We start from the raw sequence: 17946 nt of genomic DNA on the forward strand, positions 1-17946 counted from the left end.
ACAATCAAAGCTATTAACACATTTGCTATACCCATCCTCACATACTCTTTTGGAATCATACAGTGGTCTAATACTGACATCCAAAAATTACAACGCACTATTAACACTTCATTCACTAAACACAGAAAACACCACCCCAAATCATGCACACAACGTCTCACACTGCCAAGACAAGAAGGAGGAAGAGGATTGATGGACATACACAACCTACACAACAAACAAATATCGACACTCAGAACATATTTCCACAACAAATCTGAACATTCACCACTACACAGACACATCACGAACACCGACATACAACTAACACCACTCAACCTACACGACCGAAACACACAAACTAACGAAACAATAACAAACACACAGCAAAAAATAGCAGCATGGTCCACCAAAGCCTTACACGGAAGACACCGAGCCTTCCTGTGCCAGCCACACGTCGATAAACTTAAGTCGAACGAATGGCTCAGGAGAGGCGAGTTGTTTCCGGCGACCGAAGGGTTCAGGCTCGCTATACAAGACCAGATTATAGTTACTAGGAACTATAGAAAATATATTATATAAGACCAAACTCAGCCGACTGACCTATGTAGACACTGCAACACTGCGTCTGAAACGATACAACACATTACAGGGGCATGTAAATCCCTTGCACAGACCGACTATAAACACCGGCACGACCAGGTTGCAGCAATCATACACCAACACCTAGCTTACAGATACAAACTCACAGATAAGATGGTACCGTATTATAAATATAAACCCGAAACAATTTTAGAAAATCTTAATCATAAAATCTACTGGGACCGCACAATATTAACTGATAAAACGATACACTATAACAGACCTGATATTACAGTAAACGATAAGTCTACCAAAACCGTCTACTTAATAGACATTGCAATACCAAACTCGCACAATATCCAAACAACCATATCAGAAAAACTAAGTAAATATCAGGATCTTGCAATAGAACTAAAAACCCAGTGGAAAGCACAAACCGTCCACATAGTCCCCATTGTACTGTCATCCACCGGTATTATACCCAAATCTCTCTCACAAAGTCTAAACACATTACACATGCCTACCCACACACTACACATGCTTCAAAAAGCAACTATACTCAACACTTCCGCATTACACGTAAATTCCTAACATCATCCACACTATCATCTACTTTTTCGATATAATCATCCCCTTACACGCTTGGCTCCGGCCCGCATGTAAGGTTTTACACTCTCTTCATAGAGAAGAAAACTAAATAACATACAAAATATAATAATAAGAAAGACATGTGTTGCTGGCTTGCTGGGGAGTTTGTTGCGCCACTTCTTCCCAGTAATCACTCAGAGACAGAGACAGCCCCAAAAACGCCCACCCTTCCACCACTTATTGGTGAAACTACTATACTACTGCTGTTTGTCAATAGATGGCGCTGCTGTATGCAATATTGAATTTGTTTTTAAATTCGCGCTCTCGAGATGGTCAATATGGCTTAATTATATGGGGTAATAGCACTGATCAAAATAGAGCGTTTGTCGCTCAAAAAAAATGCATTAGAGCAATATATGGGCTTCAACCTGACGACTCTTGTAGGCCGATATTTAAAAAACTTGATTTGTTACCGTTGCCGTCCCTTTATATTTTAGAAATTTGTTTGTTTGTCCGAAGACATATAGAGCTGTTCACTAGAGCCAGCGATATTCATTCTCGAAGCCGTCGCGACCCTTACAGGCTCACATTAGATGTTTTGCCAAGACTTGCAAAATACAATAAAAATTGCATGTTTATGTGTGTCCGCGTGTATAATAAAATTCCAAATGAATTCAAAATGTTAAATATAAGATTATTCAAAATCAAATTATATAAATGGTTGTCTACTAATAGCTTTTACAGTGTCAAGGAATTCCTAGAGCATAAGATTAGATAACTTATTATTGTATTGTTATGCATGTAAAATTTGCACGCTTATGTATTGAGCAAAACATGTATGTTCAATTATATTTTAACTTACCATCTTGTATACCATGTTTTATGCAAATAAATGATATTCTATTCTATATTCTATTCTATTCTATAAATGCGCATATATTGTGTTGTAAATTGTATTTTATAGTTTTAGCGTTAATTGTGCTAGAATATTGTAATATTACGAAATTATGTTGTGCAGTCTAGGGAACGTTTTAAATGTGTGCCTATAAAGATAGAGATAGATTTATTAGCAAAATATATATGTATAATGTCCCAGCTATTAATTATTGTAACAATGATTCCCAGTATTGTAATATCTGTGGATGTACTTAATTTATTTGTTTTCACCAGATTCCACTCTGCTTTGTATAATTATCTTTTACAAATAAAACCTAACTGTAAGTAGGATTGTAGGTTTTAAAATAAAAGTTGTAAATGCCAGTAATATATAGTTTTATTTCACAAAATATAATTCTTATAATGGTTTACACAGTAGGTAAAAGTGTGTAAAAAAGTAATCAATATTTAACTTAGATTAGAAAATTTATTCATAGTAACATTCAAAACATTAGTGAGGTATAAAAGTCCGCTTAATTAATATACTGAGTAATAACAATAAGTGTTCTTTTCTGCATTTGAGTTTTAATTGATACTGGATGAGCCTCGCTGGAGAAATTGCTGGCGTTACTGCAAACTCCGTTGAAGTCCCCGTTGAAACCCCGTGACCCTCAATATGAGTGAAAAAGACAAACTTACCTGAGAAACAGGGAAGTGGACAGGAAGGCAGTCTGCCAACGACGGGGCACTCGAATGCCGGCCGGCCAGCGGGACACTTTCTCTGCACTTGTTTCGTATTGTCTTTTCACGAGTCCGGGTGATCGAGGCACTAACAGACAGCACTTCTAGCGAGGCTTTTCATGGGTTTTTCTTATTTTTATCGCGCGACGAACCGCGGGCGATACCAATTTTTTGACTTTCCCAAAGAGAAGTGAAAACAAAAGCGAAACCCGTCATGGCAGGAAGAATAAAAAAGATAGGAATGAGGATATGACCATGAAGTCTGAACAGATACTATTCTCAAAATATCAGCTGATGCCGATTGCAGTAACAGATGTTTTTCGATTAAAGATTAGAATTTGGCAAAATTCTATCTGCAATCTTAAATGGATGGTTCGTAATAAGTTTTATTGAATACTAGCTTCTGCCAGCGGTTTCACCCGCATCCCGTGGGAACCTCTGCACGAACCCGGATAAAAAGTAGCCTATAGCCTTCCTCGATAAGTGGGCTATCTAACACCGGAAGAATTGTTCAAATCGGACCAGTAGTTCCTGAGATTATCGCGTTCAAACAAACAAACTCTTCAGCTTTATAATATTAGTATAGACTAGCCGTTTTCCCGCGGTTTCACCCGCGTCCCGTGGTAACTACTGCCCGCACCGGGATAAAATATAGCCTATGTTACTCGTGGATAATGTAGCTTTCGAATGGTGAAATAATTTTAAAAAACGGTCCAGTAGTTTTTGAGCCTATTCATTACAACCAAACAAAGTTTTCCTCTTTATAATATTAGTATAGAAGTCTAGCGGAATATTCTGGAACTATTCACTTACTGCTTGTAATAACTAAGCAATGGCATAGACACAAGCGCCGCATCTATTGTACTTCGCCTGTTGCCAATGTATATCTTTCTTTTGATTTGCTTACTACAGAAAGGAATTTAACAAGTCAATGTAAAATTCCCATCTCTAGCAAGGAAAACAACAGATAGAATATTGAAAGGGTGCAGTGAATGCAGTATCTAAGCGGTAGGTTGTGGCGGCAGTTCCGACAGAGGAATGATGGCGGGCGGCGTCTTGCTGTCACATGAGCAGTAGCAGTTCTTACCGGCGGGACCCTTCGGCAGCAGCAGAATCTTCAGACGCATGTTGCTCTCTAAAGCGTTCATTATTTCTGTAACAATAACAAAATGGTTGACATTCATGATCAAATCATCATCATCACATTAATTGATTTTAAGTACATTCGCTAAATTCCTCTCAAACTTGTATTTTTGGTCAATTGTATTGGTAAACCCTCTAAATTAGAGCCTTAGGATGCTTACATAAAGAAACAGGTTGCCGGTACAGACAAACCTGTACGGGTAGGTACCGATCAGTGCAGGTATAATATTCTAAAGAAACAGGTACCTAACCTGTTTCTTTATAAGTGAGTCAATAGGATTGTATTTAAATATTATACCTGCACTGATCGGTACCTACCCGTACGGGTTTGTCTGTACCGGCAACCTGTTTCGTTATGTAAGCACCCTTAGATACAGGCTTTGCCAAGTTTGGGTCTAATGTATATCGGGTGTGTCGTACCTGTCTCAGGTGAATCCGCGGGCGGAAGCTAATAATAAATCGAACTATTTAGGTTGCTATTACCTAGATGGCGCCACATAGCGGCCTGGCGCTGTACGGCCTGTGCGTACTGTTTATTTGGAATGGACGACTGTTTAGTCTGCAGTGTCCAGGGTACTCTAAAGATACGGCAGTAAGCCGCTTCGATCCAAAAAGGTTTCATATAACACCTGTAGATTGCTGCGACCGACTTCATGCAGTCGCGGCATGTGCGGTCCGTAGATGCAGTCAGCAGTAAAAATTCAAAACGTAAGTACCTTAAGGCACTTGTCTCACCGGCAACGATTAACGAGTAACGAGTAGAGCTAGAACTAGAAACGAGTTAGCGAGACGCGGGGAGCGAGTGCGTAGTTCCGATATTTGTGTAGCTCGGCTATAAGCGAGTGCGCGAGTGAGGCGGGCGAGTACTCGCATCACTCGCTCGCTAGATACGCACTGTAGAGAAATGACCACTGGTTGCTCTCTCGGCGTGAGTTCTAAACGCTTGGCGAGTGTCGCCGAGCGAGTGTTATCTTCCATAGATTTTGTCGCTCAGCGACAAACTAGTGAAGCGAGTGCTCGCCGGCAGTGTGAACAGTCAGCGATCAACTATTTGTATATGCATCTCTTTTATTCACACGGAAAGTATATCTATTGTACGTTTCTTGAGCGAGAAAATAGCCGATAGTTAGTAGTTTTCTCGTCTTTGGTGGGACAACTGCCTAAAGGTGGGACGTTACTGTAACTGCTCATTTGTCATAATATATGTGACCGCAGTTTGAGAATGGTTGGGCACACAAATAAAATAATACACTCCATTTACATCGATTGACGAATAGATTTATTTATTTATTACAAGGCGCACCAACTATGTATCTACAGTTATTGTTCCACCTGAAATTACACATTTTCTCTTGTGCAAATAAGTTACAGACATGCACACTATTCGTAGAATACAATGCAAATTACGTAGCTTTATTTTTGACATTATTCACACATATCGCTAAAACATATTTAACAAAACAATATCAGATACAAACACACTTTGTTCTTAATAATGTAAAGCTATAAATGTAATAAGGATATCGACATATGGTTAAAATTCAGTTACATTCTATTACTGAATAATCTGCCAATGCTTAGATTCATTTACTGTTTAAAACCACTACAATATAATTCAAGATCAAATCTTTTGTAATAATTAGGACAAAACAAAGAATGCAGGAATTGTACATACATACATTGAAACACTAGAAAAACACACTTTTATAAATGCCGAGCAACACATGTTTAGATTTGCTGTTTATAACTACAAAATTAGTTTGGCTAATAGGTAAAATAATACCTACAGATACGTTAAACAATACCAATGAAAACTACGTCTATGACTTCTTTCTATTTTTAAGTTTGTATATAGCTGTAAGTCTTCCAAGCCGTCAGTTGCTCAAAGGTCCATTAAAATTAAAGCTTCATTAAATCTATTGCTATCATTTATTATCTTGTCAAAGAAAGAGACAGCAGTATGTGTGTATTAAAGAAGTAAACATATAATGTAACAGCATTTCACATTAAGTTAAACCAATTGTTGCAATCAATGACACTTTGTTACCTAGTGCCTATGTCACCAACCATGGTCATTTGCCTATATCACATCAGAGGACAGAGAAATCCGATACGGTAAAGCATAAATAGCAAATCTAAAATTGCATTACAATATCATTACAATCACTTTCATTTGCAATACACGTGAAGTCAATCATTCAATATTAAAACGAAATATCCTGACTGCATTAAAAATAGGCAGAAACAAGTTCCACATAGCTATCGGCAACGATGACGCCTGTAACACCGACCTTAAACCCGCTTCGTACAGTACACCGAATGTGTCACAGTAGACAGGGTGTCTCACGATGCACTGTCGTACTTGCGTGGCGAGTCTGTACGCCACGTCTGACACTGTAGTGGACGCGAGTGGAGCCTGTAGCCGGCCTGCGTTTGACAGGGAGCTCGCCACCGAGATCCGTTGTCGCATTTGTTGTTCAACATGACCATGGAAAGTGAACATGAATGTATGTTTCCAAAGGAAATGTATAGTCGAGTCTCCGGCCTTCAATCAATAGGCCTGGATTTTCGATCTAGCGAATGGTGCGCAACACCCCTTGGGGTGAAGATCAGGTTGCCCAGGTTGAGATACCCGGGGGTCCCTCTGGAGGTTCTCGAAGAGTTCCTCAAGTCCAGCAGCTCATACGGTGGGGACATAAGATAGTTGTGGACGAACTTGGGGGGGAGGTTAGCAGCCTCCCCCCTAAAAGATTTATGGTTGCTTTCGATACGTATAGAGAAATGTATGGTCGAGCCTCCGGCCTCCCACAGGAGCCGTAGGTAGCGACCCTTAAATCTTTAAGCCCGAGCGCTCGATCTCCGTCTCCCTCGAGACGGGGGGAAAGCGGGTATCCTAGACCTTTGGCACGAAAATAGGGTTGGGTGTGCACAAGCGGCGCGCCCACCCTATGACGGTCAATGCTGACGCAGCGCCGCCGCAGGTAAAGCGGAGGTGGGCCGAGGAGGAGGTGGAGCTCCTAGCCCGGACGGAGGCGCGTCTGGCTAGTGTTGGAGGCAGCGCCATGAACAATGCGCTTATGAGGGAGTTGCCTTCTTTGGGGCGCTCCCTCGAGGCCATAAAAGGGTACCGGAGGAAGGAGTCATATAAGAGTCGAGTACAAGCGTACATAACCGAGATGGCTTCTTCTCAGGTACCACAAGGGGCGGCGGAATCGCCGATAAGGGGCACCCCCAGTAACAGCGCTGCCGAAGGCACGATGCCGGAGCGGCCTTCCGGAAGGGGAGACGCTTCTGAAGACGGTCCTACTTCTGCGACCCTGCAAGACCCTATGGCGTTCTCCAGTGCACCAGACCATGCTGGAATTGTGGAAGACCTCCTTGGGGAGGTGGAAGCAAGGAAGGCAAGGGGTGTGGGGGGGAGGAGAGGGGAGTCGCAGCGAAAGCATAAAGGAAGGACACCGGCGATGGCACAAGCTGCATCAGCACGGTTATCTGCACGCAAGCAGCGCAGAATAGAGTACGCGAGGGTGCAGGAACTCTATAAGACCTGCAGACCAAGAGCAGCTGCGGAGGTCATTGATGGCCATAGCCGGGGGGTAAGACATAGTCTCGCGGAACTGGAAGCTTATTGGCGACCGGAGGCTGTGTCGGATGCCCCCGGACCCACACCTGAGGTTCTACTTGCTTTAAAGCGAATAGAACAGTACGGGGGAGCCCGCGACTTTTCGCAGCTGTGGGTGCCGTTCACCTCGGAAGAGGTGAAGGCATGCCGTGTCGACAATGCGTCGGCTCCGGGCCCTGACGGTATTCTCCCAGGGGCCTGGAATAGAATTCCGTCTGCAACTCAGGCGGAAATATTTAATGCGTGGATGATGGCTAGTGAGGTCCCTGAAAGACTTAGGGGCTGACGAACAGTCTTCGTGCCCAAGACTGAGGTGCCTGCTTGCCCTGGGGAGTATCGGCCGATGCACAGGCACATGCACTCGGTATTGGCGCGCAGGCTGGAGGCATGCTGCCCTCCTGATGCACGACAACGCGGATTTATCCGCGCCGACGGCACACTCGAGAATACGGCTGTGCTGGGAGACTACAGGAAGAAGTTGAAGGCATGCCATGTGACAGTGCTGCGGTGTCGCATACGGCACTTATAGAAGTCCTGAGGGAAAGTGGCCTGTCGGATGGTTTCTGCAACCACGTTGCGAGGTTGTATACCACGTCTGAGACTGTCTTAGATGTGAATGGAATACGCAGCGGTCCTGCAAGAGTCGGACAGGGAGTTCGCCAGGGAGACCCGTTGTCGCCTCTGCTCTTTAACATGGCGATGGACGCTATTCTCGCATCCCTGCCGCTGGGAGTCGGTTATGTGAGTGTGAGCGTGTTTCAGCTCTGGCTTATGCTGATGACCTGTTCCTGCTTGCGGGGTCAAAGGTTGGGATGCAGATGTCCATAGACAGTGTGTGGAGCACTGGCAGGACGATGGGGCTCTTCGTCAGTCATGCGAAAAGCGCTGTTTTGTCGATGGTGCCAGATGGGAAGCGCAAGAAGTTGCATTACCTTAGGAGACCGCACCTTTAAGGTGGGGAAGCGATGGTAGATGCAGGTGACCTGCGTGGAACGATGGCGCTATCTCGGTGTTGACTTCCGGGCGTCTGGATGCGTGAAGTCAGAGCATGACATCAAAAGTGCCTTGAACAACATCAAAAAGGCACTCCTCAAGCCGATTCCTGCATGGTCTGGTGCTGGGAAACATTACGGATGATAGGTTGAAATTGCTCGACGTCCAGAACCGGAGTGCAGTGAGGGAGTGGTTGAGGCTCCCGAAGGATGTGCCTGTTGGGTACTTCCACGCAGGGACCAAGGACGGCGGCTTGGCGATCCCATCATTGAGGACGTGCGTACCGGATCTCATTATTAAGAGGTTCGGTCGCTTGAACTCGTCGCGGTGGTCAGTGGCCAGAGCCGCCGCCAGATCCGAAAGGATCCAGAAGGAACTGAGGTGGGCCGATAGGCAGTTCCTCAAATTCAGCAAGGAAAGCCCCAAATCTGGGAAGCGGACGACCGCGATGTATTGGCGTGAATGCATCGGTGGATGGCTTCGAATTAAGGGAGTCTCCACGTGTGGCCGCGTCCACGAAGTGGATGCGGGAGCGATGCACGCAGTATACGGGCCGTGGTTTCGTGCAGTTCGTGCACACCCACGTGAATGCGCTCCCGTCTCGGGTGCGTAACTCGCGTGGGCGCAGGGAGGGTATGCTGTCGGAGTTGAACTGCCGTGCAGGTTGCATGGTTAGGGAGACGACGGCACATACCATCCAGCAGTGCCACAGAACGCACGGTGGACGTATAGAGCGCCATAACTGCATTGTGGACGTCGTCAGCTCTGCCATGGTGGACAAAGGGTGGAACGTGCTGAAGGAGCCTCATATCAGGACCTCATTGGGTCTGAGAAAGCCTGACATTGTTGCGTCTAGGAATGGGGTTGGCGTGATAGTGGATGCACAGGTAGTCTCTGGGCAGCGGCCCCTCGATGAGCTTCATCGTGAGAAACGTAGTAAATACGGGAATCATGATGAGCTTGTTGAGAAGGCTGCCTTGTTGGATTTGCCTTGTAAACAGAGCGTCCGTGCCACGTCATGCACTATTTCCTGGCGTGGCGTTTGGAGCCTCGGTTCTTATAAAGAACTGAAGAGCTTGGTCGGGCTGGATGAAGGTGTTTTCTCCGGCATCCCGTCATTGGTGCTAAGAGGTTCTCACATGAACTGGACGAGGTTTAACCGCATGACCACCCGAATTGAGTAGGGCGGGGAGCGAGTGTTCGGGTTCCTGTGGTGTAGGGGCGACGCCGGGCCCATGACATGGTCGAAAGCTCCCATAAGTCTTGACCCGTTTATTTTATGTAACATCTAGACCAGTGGTTCTTAACCGGTGGTCCGCGGACCACTGGTGGTCCCTGGAGGCATTCCAAGTGGTCCGCGAAGCTTTGCTTCGCAACGTTGCTATCCATCTTACTTGACCAACAGAAAAAAAATAAGGTTTGAAATGTAGCCCTTTTACGTAATTTTGGTTCTGAGTCTTAAAAAATAATTAAAATTCCCGCTCGCTTCGCTCGCGTATTCAGAAACTATATGCCCTCGTTTTTGCATTTGTCAACAAACAAAAAGTTAAGTACGTTTGGGCTACATTTTACGTAGTTTTGGTATTGAGTCTTAAAAAATAATAAAAATTTCCCGCTCGCTTTGCTCGCGTATTCGGCAACAAACAAAGAGTTGAGTACGTTCGGGATACATTTTACGTCCGTACGAGTCCGAAAAAATTTCGCGCTCGCTTCGCTCGCGCATTTGAAAGTAGTACTAAACCAAGAATTTTGTAGTTAGTAAAGCGAATGCAGTCACAAAAATCTCATTAAATTAAAACCTGTAGCTTTTAGTTTCTTGCTAAATAATAAAGAAATGGGTGCTAATTATAAAGTGTGCTTGTATTCTTTATCAAAGAACCCTCAATTTAGACAAACCAATGGGGTGGTCCCCGGCAAGCCAAACTTTTGGTAAAGTGGTCCCTCATGACAAAAAGGTTAAGAACCACTGATCTAGACTATGTCGCCTTAAGATCCCACTGGCGCAATGTCTTTCGCTTGGTGGCGGTACGGGGACAGTGGGAGTCCCGCCACAACAATCCATGATGATTACGAAAGTAGTCACTCAGGACGCTGGCAAGTGAATAGGCGTTAAAATAGCCAAATGCCTCGTCATCTAAGTAGTAGTATTAGTGTAGTTATTTTCCGGCTTTTGTATTCGTCGATGTCGAAAATCGGCCCCTCTCTTACTATATATCTTGTGGCAAGTCCCTCGACAGTGACACCTAGCGTGTAGTGCGAGGAACATTTGTGACAGTAACACTCCATCAGTGCCACAGTGACGTTTATTAGGTATTAGTGTGACAGTGACACTTTGCATCGCGGTGGCGTTTTACTGCGCAGAAAAGGCTGCAGAATTTGACGCCTTGCAGGAGCTCTGACTGGAGGGGGCTGGATGCTTCCCGCCGTTCCCCCTCCTGGGCCAGCGGTTGCCATCTACCCGGCGGAGGATCAACGTGGCGTCATCAAGACGGCTGACGACACTCGGCGCACATTGCTGGACGCAGTGCACCCTGGGCGGCTGGGCCTCCAAATCGCGGGGGTTCGTAAGGTGGGCAATGCTGGAGTCATCATCCAGACTGCCTCCGCCGCCGCCGCGGATACTCTAAGGAAGGCTGTTCCGCCGACGCTACATACGGCGGAGCCATCGGAGCGGCAGCCGTTAATTGCTTTGACGGGTGTCGACAAGGACACCTCCTTAGACGAGGTCCTGGACGACTTCAAGGAGCAGAACCTACAGGAGGAGCCCGAGTGGACTCGGGAGAGAATTGAGAAAGAATTGCGGCTCCTATAAAAAAAAACCGGCACGGTAATCGAACCAGATGGGTGTGCCAGGTGTCGCAGGAGCTACGCCAAAAATAAATCACAAAGGGGAAACTTTATATAGGATGGGACGTGGTCGAGGTCACCGACCACGTATCTGTGACCTGCTGTAATCGGTGCCAGCAGTATGGTCACCCGGAAAAGTACTGCCGGGCTGAAAACATGGTGTGCGGGAACTGTGGTGAAGACGGCCACAAGGCGACTGAGTGCCAAAGTGCCACAGTAAGCTGCGCTACCTGCAAGAAGTTTGGGCGCCCAGGAGCCAGCTCACATAGAACGGCAGCCAGGGACTGTCCGGCGCGCATTCGCGCGGAGTCCCGCGCCATAGCTGGAACCAGTTACTCCGCCGTCCATGGGTAAGGTAGCGCAGCTAAACCTGCAAGGCTCAGCCCTGGCGACTGCGGAGCTTCCGGTGATCGCAAAGGCCATGGGTGTGCACATCGTGCTGGCACAGGAGTCCTACTGTGGAAGTTCAGCGCCTTCACTTACACTACCAGAATGCTCCGCCCCAAAAGTGGGGATCTACGTGGCGGACAGAACAACCACGTGTGCGGTGCTTCAACACCTAAGCACCCCCCACTGCCTCGTCTGCCACATCCTCATCGGAGGTCTATCCATGTACATGGTCAGCGCCTACTTCCAGTACTCTGAAGATATCTCGCCGCATCTAGAACATCTGGCGCGGGTACTAAACACACTAAGAGGATGCCGAGTCCTGGTAGGCGCTGACACCAACACGCACTCTCCGCTGTGGCACAGCGAGCAGCGGCACTACATCGGCAGGGGGGGCGAGACGACCCCGCGAAGAGAGGCGATGGAGGACTTTATCATGTCGCATGACCTCATTCTCCACAATGTCGGCAACCAGCCGCCGACATTCGCCACGGTCAATGGGGAATCCAACATAGACGTCACCCTGTCCACACGTGGCGTCCGGGTGGATAACTGGCGAGTCCACGAGGGAGCCAGCTCGAGTGACCACCAGCTCATCACCTTTGAGCTTGGTGACCAACGCGTCGTCGGCCATTCCCCACTCACACACGGGGCCAGCCCTCACCAGGAGAGCCTGCGAGATTCCGAGACCGCGGCGTGGACTGGGAGCAATTCCAGTGTGCGTTACAGTCTCGGATAGGTAAGTTGCAATGGGAGAGGCCTATCGTCCTAGTGTGCGAGGAGTTCACGCGAGTCATCGCGCGGACTGCGAATGATTGCCTTGGTACGGTAGGGAATCGGAATGAAAGAGGGTATGAATGGTGGAACCCTGCGCTGGAATCCATGCGCAGGGGCTACAACAGGGCACGAAAACATTGGCAGAAGGCCAAAAAACGACCGGGGCGAATGGTAGATGATGCACGAGAGGAGTGTTACATGCTCCGCAGTAAGTACAGGAAAGCGATGGAGGAGGCGCAGCTCGCATTCTTCCGCAAGCAAGCGGAATCAGGCAACCAAGACCCCTGGGGGTTGGCATACCGTACAGCCAGTGGCAGGTTCAGGCCACCAGGCAATATCATTAACGGGACCAGACTTGCGGAAGGATTTGCAGAGAATGTGGACACAGCGATGCGGAGCCTGGTGGGAGCACTGTCGCGTCAGGATCTGGACAAAATTATTACTCTCGTACTATCTTGTGCGAGTTCGTATCTAGGCCCGCGGCTATCTTCGCCCGAGAGCGAGCGCGCGATTTTAGTGGAAGGAGTGAGGTGACCCCCCCCCCTCGCGTGCCACAGTGATGGGTGTCATCGTGACAGTGATTATTTTTGGACTTAGAAAAAGTTTTGGACTTGTGTCAGAAATCATCTAATGGTGCGCAACACTCCTTGGGGTGAAGAGTTCCTCAAGTCCAGCAGCTCATACGGTGGGGACATAAGATAGTTGTGGACGAACTTGGGTGTTAGCAGCCCTCCTACAAGATTAATGGTTGCTTTTGACTCATATAAGGAAACGTATGGTCGAGCTTCCGGCCTCCCACAGGAGCCGGAGGTAGCGACCCTTAAATCTTTAAGCCCGAACGCTCGATCTCCGTCTCCCTCGAGACGGGGGGAAAGCGGGTATCCTTGTTGTTTGTGTAACAGGACCTTTGGCACGCAAATAGGGTTGGGTGTGCACAAGCGACGCGCCCACCCTATGACGGTCAATGCTGACGCAGCGCCGCCGCAGGTATAGCGGAGGTGGAGCTCCTAGCCCGGACGCGATAGTGGCGCCACTTGCAGCATTTTAACAGCGCCATCTGTAGTGTAGTGTAGTGTAGTGCGACAGTGACGCTTCCGTGACAGTGACACTTTGTAGTTAGGATTGTGACAGTGCGATTGTACTGTATTAAGTAATAACGAACTGTTTAGCTTTTGGTTTCGTGGAACATAGGGGATAAGAAAGATACTGGCCCCCAAGAGATTTAATTGGTTGCTTTCGATCAATACAAAGAAACGTATGGTAGAGCCTCTGGCCTCTACAGGAGCCGAAGGTAGCGACCCTTAAATCTTTAAGCCCGAACGCTCAATCTCCGTCTCTCTCGAGACGGGAGGAAGGCGTCTACCCGTGTTCGTCATGTAACAGAACCGTTGACACGAAAATGGGGCCAGCGGGAGCCGCGCCACAACAACCTATAACGATTACAATGGTAGCCCCTAACGACTGGCAAATGATTGAAAATTGTTAAAAAGAAAAAATCATGCGCAAAGTGCAACATTAGCGGTGACACAAAACTCTCCGATGTAGACAACTGTCAGGACGGCCGCGAGTATTGCAAACATAAGTGAAAGTGTTTCCTGTAAGAATTGAGATACTCGCATACGAGCTGGTCGCCTTACCGTCCGACTTCTCCTGCCTCATTACTTGTTATAAGCAAATCAATCATTATTTAAACAATGTAGGTTGATAAACATACAAAAGGTTTAGGTACATCAATCCTTCTACATAATAAGCTCATTTGTTAAGTTTTTGTCATACGTGCTCAATATTGTTTAACCGCAACATCATAAAACAAGTTTGTTAATAATAATCATTTAGCACTTAGCTATAATAGTGTAATGTAGCGTCTCACTGGAAGAAGAAATCCTGGTGGAAATACATAATACGCCGCGAGACACGCGAGGCGAAGACACGGCGCGAGGCACAGGGCTCGAGGCACTCGGAGCGAGGCACGGGGCGCGAGGCACTCGGAGCCAGGCACAGGGCGCGAGGCACTCGGAGCGAGGCACAGGGCGCGAGGCACTCGTCACTCGGAGCGAGGCAGCAGGGCAGTGCTCGCCTGCAGGCAGCGCGCGGCAGCACAACCCTGTGAGATAACTCGCAGTATGACACACGGGAGCAGTCAGCAGCAGGGGGCGGAGCGGCGTTGGTAATGTGCGTTGCCATGGTAACATAAATAACACATCTTGATTATACAGAACAAATAAATACTAGGGCCCGACTGTCATTGAACATCTTTGGCAGTTGTTGCGAGTAGTCAGAAGCCAGTAAGTCTGACAACCAGTCTTATGTAGGGGTGTTGGGTTCCCCGGGTAGCTGGGTTGAAGAGGCCAGATAGAAAGTCGCTCCTTGTTAAACTCTGGTACTCAGCTGAATCCGGTTAGACTGGAAGCCAAGATTTAAGTACCCACTCGTAATTTTAAACTAAGAAAGTAAATACAAGTACTTAAATCTCGCAACAAGCTTTTAAAACTTTTAAATTGTGTCAAATATGTTAAAGAAATGTCATTATAAGTTGAAAGTAAACTTATAGTAAAAGTTATTTTTTTTTCTTTTCAATGCGGGTTGGTGATTTTAGAAATACATAGTTTAAGTTTCCTCAAGATGTTTTCCTTCACCTTTTCATCAGCCATTGGTGTCCAAGATATATTTAGAAAGTACATAGAAACGTAGAAAAGTATATCTTAGACACCAATGACTGTGTTTCGGATGGCACGTTAAACTGTAGGTCCCGGCTGTCATTGAATATCCTTGGCAGTCGTTCATGTAGTCAGAAGCTGGTAAGTCTGACACCAGTCTCACCAAGAGGTATCGGGTTGCCCGGGTAACTGGGTTGAGGAGGTCAGATAGGCAGTCGCTTCTTGTAAAGCACTGGTATTTAGCTGAATCCGGTTAAACTGGAAGCCGACCCCAACATAGTTGGGAAAAGGCTCGGAGAATGATGATGATGAAAGGCTATAAGTTCATCCATACAGGTATCCAACGGTAAACTGCTAGTGTCTAATAAGAAGCAAGGCAAGGAGACGTACCGTCAGAAACGCATCGCGCGCCACGTCACTCAGCGGGAGCTCGCTCGCACAGCTCGGCGCGGCACTCGCACGCGTGTGCCCGCCAGCTCTCTGCGCCGGCAGCGAGCACGCGGCAGAACACCCCTCACGCGCCCCCAACAACCCTGTAAGCGTACACACGTGCGCAGTTAGCGGTGCACTAGTCAAGCGTGACGCGTGCAAGCTCCCCGCAGCAGCAGCAGCGGCGAGAGCGCGGTCACGGCGCGCCGCAATGCACATGCCTCACTCACTAGCTTATGTTATCTCACAGGCAGAAAACGCTAAATAACGTCGCAATCAGCGTTCAATATGAGTACACAACGGTCCCAGGATGCAATGAGAAATATTTGGTTGCGTAAAAGCATTCAATTTCATAAAAATGAATGGTATAGTCTAACGACGCCACGTGGCGTGGACGCCAGGCGGGAGGCGAGCGTCAAGCCAACAGGAGCAATAATAATGCAGAACTTACCCATGATTGAGGTGTGCTGATATAATATTTGCTATCGAAAATTGTAGATAAGATATTAAGTAAAATTCTAACAGTCACAAGGATCTTTTCCACTTTCCAACCTCCGACCACAACCGACCGAACCGTCCATTGTTGAGGGGAAGAGGGGGGAGTGAAGTCAGCCGTGGGCAGTGTTTCCACTAAAACGATTTCCTTTTCCCACACGCCAACTCAGATTTACCCTTCTTTTTGTTTTAATCTTGGCAAAGATTTCCCCTTTTAAAGTCTGTTTTTTAATCTTGTATTGTAAACTAAACTGACATTACTAGTGTTGTCAGTTGTTTGCACAATCCTTAAATAGTGATGGGCACAACCGAACTTAGCGTTACTAAAATCAACTATCGTTTTTTTTTAAATAAATTATCCCTCAACGTGTAGACACTTCTTTTAAACGCAATGATACACAATTAATAATGTAAAACATATACTTTGAAATGCAGGTATTCGCGCAAATCTGATTCAGATAATTAGTGAAATTTTAACGCAATTTTAATTTTGCCGTTGCCGTTTTAATTTTAATTCTGTAATTTATTTTTTAAGGGATTGTTTTATATTTGTACGTCTCACCATAGACTGAACATATAGTGCACTATACTTATTTTTAAGATCAACATTTTACTTTTACCTTTGTTTTACAAATAATAAAAATAGATTTATACTTTAATACGTACGGAAACAACACTGTTGGCATTTATATATTTTTTGTTTAATTTAATGTCATCGAAACATGGGCGGATTACGCATGGCGTTGCGTGGTCAGATTTCCCGGGCAATTTGTAGCACGTCGTGCAGCCGTGTGTACGTACGTGAATTTTACATAGGTATAAAACGTGGAAAAATCCGCTAGATGGTAAAACGCGGCGTGATTTTTGAGGACCGTCCGAGTGCTGCACGAATGGATATTTTTGGCATGTCATTGATAGATAATGTGAAAATGCGCCAATCATGTAGCAGTTAGAGCCATCATTTATCATACGCGATAACCCTCATTACTTCCGAAAGTACTATTCAATTTCCTTAAACTACTCTATTTCCCCTTTTATAGTATTTCCCCTCTTGACCCTAATTTCTAATTTCCCATTAAAAGAGGAATTTCTCTTCAATATGGAAGCACTTTGTCGGTCCTGGTCCTGGCGCTGTTGAGATCACGTAGACGTACTGCGCTATTGCTCTTAATTTAACGTATTATCGATATCGATGATTTGGTATTGTACCTTGTCAGGACATAAGACGCATAAGCCAGGAAGAATTGGGCGTATTTATTTTCTTGCGAACGACATGGGCGAAATCTGACATAATGGTAGAAATATTATTGAACTGGGCACACTGCATTTAACTAGCTATAAGGCCGGCTTCACACGTTGGTACCAAAGCTCTTTCCAACTTTGGACCACAAACTCGATGAGGCGTACACACGTTGGCCAATAAACTAGTTCTGTCCCGTCAGGGCCAATGTGAAGATGTCCGATACAGAAATCAAAACTGCTCTGAGAAACTCGGAATTATTATAAAAAAAATATTTTATGATCCTTTCGAGTTGCGTCCCATATTATGGGGTGTGCTTGATATAGTTCGATAAATTGTATTTAATTTTTTCATTTGTCCATGCCGGTAGCGATTTGCTGGACGAGGAAGCCATTATTACTCGACGTACGCACTCGCTGCGTGTTGTAGCAGAACTGAGCAAAGCGCCAACGTGTGGACAGATCGCCAACGTTGGCGCGCAGATCCTTTGATAAAACCGATACGAGACGGCCAACTACCAACGCTCGCCCCAACGTTGGGACCAATGCCATTTTCTAGATCCTCACGTTGGACGCATAGCGTTGGAACGA

General features: G+C 46.3%; 1 long non-coding RNA gene across 1 annotated transcript; it reads right to left on the reverse strand.

Annotated features, from left to right (window-relative positions):
* Positions 1-13841: 13841 nt before the first annotated feature.
* Positions 13842-16362, reverse strand: LOC124644491. The gene is made up of 3 exons (XR_006986077.1): positions 16073-16362; positions 15583-15725; positions 13842-14639 (listed from the first exon to the last, which is right to left on the reverse strand). It is a non-coding gene; the product is annotated as an uncharacterized LOC124644491 (long non-coding RNA).
* Between the last annotated feature and the right edge of the window lie 1584 nt (positions 16363-17946).

This window comes from Helicoverpa zea, chromosome 30 (genome assembly GCF_022581195.2).
Source record: "Helicoverpa zea isolate HzStark_Cry1AcR chromosome 30, ilHelZeax1.1, whole genome shotgun sequence".
Classification (NCBI taxonomy): domain Eukaryota; kingdom Metazoa; phylum Arthropoda; class Insecta; order Lepidoptera; family Noctuidae; genus Helicoverpa; species Helicoverpa zea.